The 7,810-nt window shown below is 37.4% G+C and overlaps 1 non-coding gene across 1 annotated transcript; it reads right to left on the reverse strand.

Annotated features, from left to right (window-relative positions):
• Positions 1 to 7,500: 7,500 nt before the first annotated feature.
• LOC141610203 (small nucleolar RNA R71) lies at positions 7,501 to 7,607 on the reverse strand. Its single transcript, XR_012528097.1, has one exon. It is a non-coding gene; the product is annotated as a small nucleolar RNA R71 (small nucleolar RNA).
• Between the last annotated feature and the right edge of the window lie 203 nt (positions 7,608 to 7,810).

Below are 7,810 nucleotides of genomic sequence, written 5' to 3' on the forward strand. Positions count from 1 at the left end.
CTTCTACCTAAAGTTTTCCCGGATTTATGTTTGGTCAAGTACCAAATATATGACTACAAAACCTAGGATCGAACAAATCCTGATTGCGTTTGTGTGAAAGCGACAATACACCTCGAAAACCCGCGACGTGGCTCGCGCCTCTTTGAGCAGCCCAGGTGGCCATGTCACACAAAACTCATACAACCACTCATTTCCCTATAAATACCCCTCAAATGCCCCCCATTTGAGACTTACGCGAGTGTCCGCCCCCTCCTTTCTCCCTTAAAATTCTCGACTCGACTTCTTAAGTCACAATCCGACGCATATTTACGACCTACCGATCGTAAATATAAGCCTTACACATTGTTTGGTACCGTCATCATGCATTAAATCACTTGACCGACCACTTCGACCACTACACCGTCACTAATCTTAAAACACTCTTTTTACTTACCAAAACGGTTTTAAACCGAGCCTTTTCCGACCAAACGAGTTGTTACACTTACGTCGGTCACTCGCCATAACCAAACATGTAAGTATGAGGGTGTAAAAATCCTCTTTCAATCATATTTTCATTTGTTTTATGACTATAACATGCTAAAACGTGCATAACATGAACCAAAACATGGGATAAACGAGCCAAAACTGATTTTTGGCCTGAGACCGAAGCCCCTTAGGTTGCAGGCTTGCCCGCGCCTAAATGGGGTGTCCAGGTCGGAGATCAACCGTGTTTGTTCTCGTCTTTCCCCTTTAATTCATTTTCATATTTGTAATCGGTTTTTACCATTTCAAATATTTTCAAACCCTTTTTATTTCATTTTATTTGTTTTAACCATAAAACATTTTTCACCCTTGGTTCCTCATACCATGACGGTTAAATCCGTGTTTCGGTGATAATATTTGGTTAATGACATTTAAAAGGTATTTTAAAGCCTTTTATCTCATTTTTGGGAGGTATTTTAATGCCTTTCATCATTTCTTTACATTTTTCAAAATAAACATATTAGTCACCAACACAAAGTCATCCTTGGTCCTACATACCATGCCGGATTTTAACCCGGGTACGATGATGAGTATCGACTAATTATATTCAAATGAACTTAAAACAATAAGTTCATAATTATTTTCAAAACTATTCATGTCAAGTTTATCAAAGTCGAACCCTACACCGAATATTATTACAATAATGATGATTATTCGAGTCTAGTTCTTCAAATCAACAATTGCGGTCTAAACGACCCTTTCAAATCAAATCGGGTTCAAACACCCATTTTTCAATACGTTTTATAACGTTTTCAAAAGGTCAGAACACGGCATATAACCGTAGGCTGACCCGCGCCTCAAACAGGCCTTTTCTTTCTTATTTTCAGAATTAGGAGAGGCCCCTTTACACCGCCGGCTGGCTCGCGCCTCATGTAGCCATCTGGTACAGGGCCTGTTCCCTTTCCAGCATTAGTCTAGGACGATACCGACTCTGATTAGCCTGGGTATATGACGGATCAGATGACTATTTGTTTATTCGAAATCGTATTTGCAAAACGCTTTACTAAGACAAATGGATCACTTTATGCACCCTAAACCTAATACGGTAAATCGATGTTTAATTTCCGTCTTGCATGCAAATCAATCATTAATCCAACTCGACATCTTATACTTGATACTTGGATTAAATCAACCGACTTAGAAAGCTCTCACATGTTAGGTTTAAATTATTGGATGCGCATTCATGCATTTAAACCGTTTTATCAACTTTTGCATTCAACCAACCAAGATCGATCAGTAGAGGCCGCTACCGCGGGCGAGATTGGGTGTCTGATTAAAGGGCTTCCCAATACGTACCTTCCCCTCTTACTCAGAAACTTTGGATAGTGGACGACCTTATCCAGGGCGTACGAGAGTCATTATAGAGATAGGATGCTAAAGAGGGACGATTTCCTTATCTTTAGTACCTATGTCAAACGCTACTTTGTGCTAAGATTTGACCGAGGTATAAAATGGAATTCGAACGGGTTCCAAGCATCCCACAAATGCTTGGTGGCGACTCCGAACATCTCTAACCGTTTCGAGACCCTTACCGAGACGAAACCGACCGACCTAAAACGATCCAGGCGAAAGCATTTTTATGCCGCCGAGCGTGGCTTTCAAAAGACCGCTGCATGTCCACAGATTCGTCTGGCGTGCAGGTGGCCCGTGACTATGGACCGGTAGGTGGCCCAAATCCACAAACCGAGGCGTGGCCCATGTCCACACTAACCTCTTCTTCGTCTTCTTCTAAATCTGAATCTCCTAAGAAGCAGCAATATGAGTCCACGCTATGTTTGTCAACATCTGAAAATAAGTCAAGGCTTACATTGCTTGGGCATATGTTAGCAACTTCTTCTTCTTTACATCCTTCGTCATCCTCCGTGTCAAGATCTCCCCAACACGATGCCATCATTACTTGCTTGAACTCTTTCTTAGTCTTCTCATGCTTTGCTTTGTCTTTAATTTTCTCCCATGTGGGACAATCCTTAATCATATGACTGGATTATCAACACTTGAATCATCCTGTATTAGCAAACGTATTCTTAGACTCATAAGTTTTCTTATTATAGGATTTGTTGTTGTTATTAAACGATTTTGCTTGCTTATTTCTAAAAATTCTTTTATTGAATCGTTTTTCAAACAAAACCGTTTCGTCCTCTATTTCAGCATCGACATCTTCCTTAGTAGAAGCTTGTTGAGCTATGCTATTACTATTACTGGACTCGGCCTCATCGTCATCCAGGACGAGTTCATGAGCCATAAGAGCTCCAATTAGTTCTACATAAGATAGAGAGGTGAGATCTCTAACTTCCTCCATAACCGTGACCTTGGGACGCCATTTCTTGGTCAAACTCCTAATAACTTTCCTAGCAATATCCTCGGAGTTAAAAGTTCTACCAACATTTTTGAGCTCATTAATGATAGTAGAAAATCGTGCTGACATGCTATCGAGTGATTCATTCTTTTCCATTTTAAAAAGTTCGTATTTTTGAATCAGCAAGTCAATACGATATTTTCTAACAGCTGACGTTCTTTTATAGGTTAATGCAAGACCATCCCATATTTCAATGGTCGAAGTGCAAGAAGAAAAACGATCGAATTCAGTCGATGTCATGCCATTTTGCAACATGCTTATCGCTTTCGAGGTTTTCTCAGCCTTATTATAATCAGCCTCAATATAGTCTTCTTCTTTCTTCTCATAGGTAGTGCCTTCAGTAGATCCAATGACCAAAATTTTATTTGGTCAGTTTTGAACGATCTTCAAGCACTCCCAATCATGTCCTTTTATGTAGTGTGTCGTCATGTTTTTCCATAGTCCATAATTCTTCCCATCAAAGATAGGACACTTAAGATACTTGGAATCCATTTCACACGTGTAAGGCAGCGGAATTAAAATAAAATAAAAATATCAAGAGATAGAAGGATCAGCCTCTTTGTGGTTAGGAAATCAAGAGCACGAGGCTCTGATACCAATTTAAGAGTCTATCCAAGTCGAAATACTCGAGAGAGGGGGGGGGGGGGTGAATTGAGTATTTAAAAACTTATGCCCAATTTTTATTTTATATCTAAGTATCTAATTATTGAAAGTTTATTTATTAAACTTTAACTAATTAACTAAACGATTATAAACGTAATAAAATGAACGATAAAGAAAATTGCAAGGACACACGACTTTTGAAGTGGTTCAGCTTCACACGTCGAAGCCTACGTCCACTATTCTCGATTAATAATTTTTATACCTTTCTCCAGATTACAAAATTATCAACCCACTCGTATAACTAACTCTAGCTATAACTCGACTTGATATCACTAGATATTCTGTTTTGACTATCTTAAGTTACTACGAAAGCTCTTGATTGTTCTTCTAGGTGTTCACACAATTGAATGAGTAGAAACAATATGAAGTACTATTATCTTATAACGTAACCTTAAGAATTAATACGCAAATTAAAAAGCACGACTTTTCGTAAAAGATTTTCAAATGCAAAACAAATAAAATACTCGATTAGAATTTAAACTCAATTTGTTTGCAAGGAATTTTTATATTTCGAAAAGCTTGTTTGGATCAATGAACATCATGCGTATATATAGTAGAAGAGAGAAACTAGGGTTTTGGTTGAAACCCTAAGTGTGCCGTGAGATATGGTAGTTTGTCTCATAAGAAATAAATCTTATCTCTTCTTAATTTAATCTACTAAGTACTTTGATTAAGTAAATAAAGTAGATCTAATATAATTGATAAGATATGAAAATATCTTATAGGAATATATTATGGACTTGACCTAATAATATCTACTTGCACAGGGAGTTAACTCGGCATCCACACGGTCTATAAGCCCATCTTAGCCGAAATCCTAGGTCAAAATATAAAGGAGTAGATTAGGGTTAGGTTTAGATAATTTAGCAAACCTTAGGTAGCATGACGACTCATAAGTCGTTTTACTAACCAATAGGATAACTTAAATTATTCATTCTAAACAAACCGTTTGTATCTCTAACATATACACACATGATTTCGAAACATATTAGAAGCATTTTATCTTTTGAAAACTGATTTAAAATTATTAAAATCATGCCTTTAAAATGCAACCCAAAGTTATAGTAGAAATGGCTATAACCTTAAGTTTGGTAAGTAAAGTTATAGGTGAAATAGCTATAACTTTACCTTCCCAATATTACTTCTTAAGATACCGTTATTAGACGATGTCCTATACTAGCTAATCTTCCTGGAGATCTTCAGTGGTAGGATCATCTCTTTATCTTGATCATAAGCTCTTCATCTTGAGCTTGTTATAGACTCGATCGAGTCTTTTGCTTGAGTTATCATCATACTTGAAACTTGTTACAGTTACTATGACGGTTTAAGAATCTTCAATGTTATAGCTCAAGCTGCTATATAACATTACTTGAACGATGTTTCGCAAATCTTCAATATTATAGCCAAGGTTGATATAACATTACTTGCTTAAATTGCAAACTTTAATCAATCTATTAAAGACTAAACAAACAATTACGAGCAAGAGTATATATAATATAAAGTACTGATGTGATCAATATTTGAGCATATTTAGCCTCCGAATTAGCTTCGTTCCTATGATTTTTAGTGCATATTTGGGTCATTTACTATCTTTAGTCATTTGTTTTGCATATTCTTTGAGGTTTTGTTTCCTTAGTAGGAGAGGAGTGCAAACCTTGTAATTTCATGGCAAAACAGAGCTAAATTGATCGAATCTAATGACCAAGCATCAAAGAGAAGACAAGACTAGAAGGCCTTTGTACATAATGTAGTAGATGGGCAATGATGAAGAAGATCCTTGCATCTCCGACAAAATACCGGAGGATTGTTGGAAGAATAAAAGAAGAAAAGAAGAAATGGCACGCTGGACTAAGATCTGAGCGTCTCACGTATCTGGACGCTCGTCCAGAAGCTCCACAATCCGAGCATCCAAGCTACCAGGCCGCTCGTCCACCGCCTACACAATCCGCTCGTCCCGACCTTTTGGACGCTCGGATTGTCCTCCAATGCAACACGTCCTCTTCTTTCTCCATTCGAGATGCGCATATTTTCTGAAAGACTAGCTAAAAGGAGACCCGCATCTTTTCTTGAGAGGAGCGATTCCTCAAGGACTTAATTGTCATTTAAGCCCTTAGTAACCCTAATTTGTGCACTTAATCCCCATGATAAATACCCCATTAGTCTAATTAGATTATCATGTTCTTCTTATCAATCTTTAGTGTAGTTTATATTATTCTAATCTCTCTTTAATCTTGTAATCAACTTCTAATCAAGTCTTAATACAAATCTCATTTCCTTATTTCTCTATTGTTCATCATTTATTTTGGGTAATTGAAGATTATTTGGGTTTATTGGGAGATTGACAACCTTCCATCAATCATCAAGAACTTCTATTATTCTTTGCATTATTATTTTGGAATCATCATTATGTATGATTCTCTTAATCCCTTTTTAATTATTGTTAATCATCTTCATTTATTCATCATGTTTTGCTTTGTTAATATGATTGACAACCTTGTTAACATGTTAAACTTGATAATGAGTGAGTAGTTTCCTTAACTAGGGTTAATGGGGAATTACGGAAAACTAACATGGGGGATGATTCATGCTTAATCTAATATGTTCACATAATTTATTTGCTTGCTTGTTATGATCTCAACTTATGCACATGTTATGTTTGATGAAATGCGAGCCTATGAATCCTTGCATTTGTTACCCATCACTTAACTTTTCAACGAGACTTGTAAGATATAAACCAACTCGAGTCTCATTAGACCATGCATATAGTTGAGTAGGGAGGATTAAGTCAACTTGTAGGTGTTGTACAATCTAATCGATTCGGCTCCGGGACCCAAACCTTCCTAGGATTGTAAGATATAAACCAACTCGATCCTATCAGAACAATAATTGCTTGCTTATAATTTGAGAATATGTTTGTATGATCAATTCCCATGAATCCCCTATGAACCCATGACACCCTAGTGCTTTTAATCAATTGTTTACATCTCATTTTAGTTATCTTGCTTGTTTACTTTTATTGTTATTTAGTTTAGTGATCTTCTCATCTCAACCCAAATTGTGACACCCCTAGACACCACTACTTCCAATCGAAAATCCTACATCAATACCCGTCCCTTGGGATCCGACCATTACTTGCCTCTTTACTAATAGTAGAGTTGTTTGTGAAGTTATAAGTATTGTTTTGGTCTAGGTGCTCCTAACGACAAGTAACCAAAATCGAAGCTCAAAGCGGACCGACCAAAAAATGGTGCCGTTGCCGGGGACGGTGTTAACTTGATTTAATTTTCTTTGATTGTTATTAGTTGTGTCTTTCTTTGCCTTGGGGAAGTAAAACTTCTCAAGGTTTGTTATAATTGTGTTCGAGTTGTTTGATATTTTACATGTCTAGAAGATCACAAGGTAACTTGTTACCCATTGATCACGAAATTGAAAGGACTTTGACAACCAATAGAAGACTTGCTAGAAACACTTTGAGAGGTATTGGTGAGGTTTTAGATATTCAACCAAATACTATTGAGTTCATCAACCCTTTTGCAAGAGAAGGTGAGTAGAACCCAACACAAAATCAACCACGCAATCATCCCACAATGCCTAAGTTTTCATCACATTTCATACGAACCGAGGAGAACCTACCCAATGGAATTCCCACACCACAACACTTAACCGGAAATTTCATTGCAAAATCCGAATTTATCCAATTAGTCGAAAGAAGCCAATTTGGGGGGATGCCTAGTGAAGACCCTCATTCTCACATGCAGAGTTGTTGTGACTATTGTGATGCCATTTCACAAACCGGAGTGACTCAAGACCAAATTCGATGGGTCTTATTTCCTTTTTCTCTAATTGGTACCGCGAAACAATGGTTAAAGAGCCTTGATAAGGCTACTCTTGGATTTGACTCTTGGAAGAAGTTGGCTCTAGCTTTCTAAAAAAAATTCTACCCTCCGGAAAAGACTAACATGCTAAGAGCTCAAATTACTGGTTTTAAACAAAGGGACGAAGAATCTTTGTATGAAGCTTGGGAGCGATTCAAAGCAACTTGTCGCTCATGTCCTCAACATGGACTTAGCGAGTGGTTCTCGGTACAACAATTTTGGAATGGACTTTATGAAGACTCCCGAAACATTCTCAACATGGGATCAAATGGTATGTTCACCGAAGTTGACGATAATTAAACATGGAACAAGATTGAGGAAATGGCAGTCCATAATTCACAATATAGTAGACCTCGCAAGGCTACTAGAGGAGGAAAGCATGAAGTGGACTCTA

The sequence above is a fragment of the Silene latifolia genome, chromosome 10 (assembly GCF_048544455.1).
Source record: "Silene latifolia isolate original U9 population chromosome 10, ASM4854445v1, whole genome shotgun sequence".
Classification (NCBI taxonomy): Eukaryota; Viridiplantae; Streptophyta; class Magnoliopsida; order Caryophyllales; family Caryophyllaceae; genus Silene; species Silene latifolia.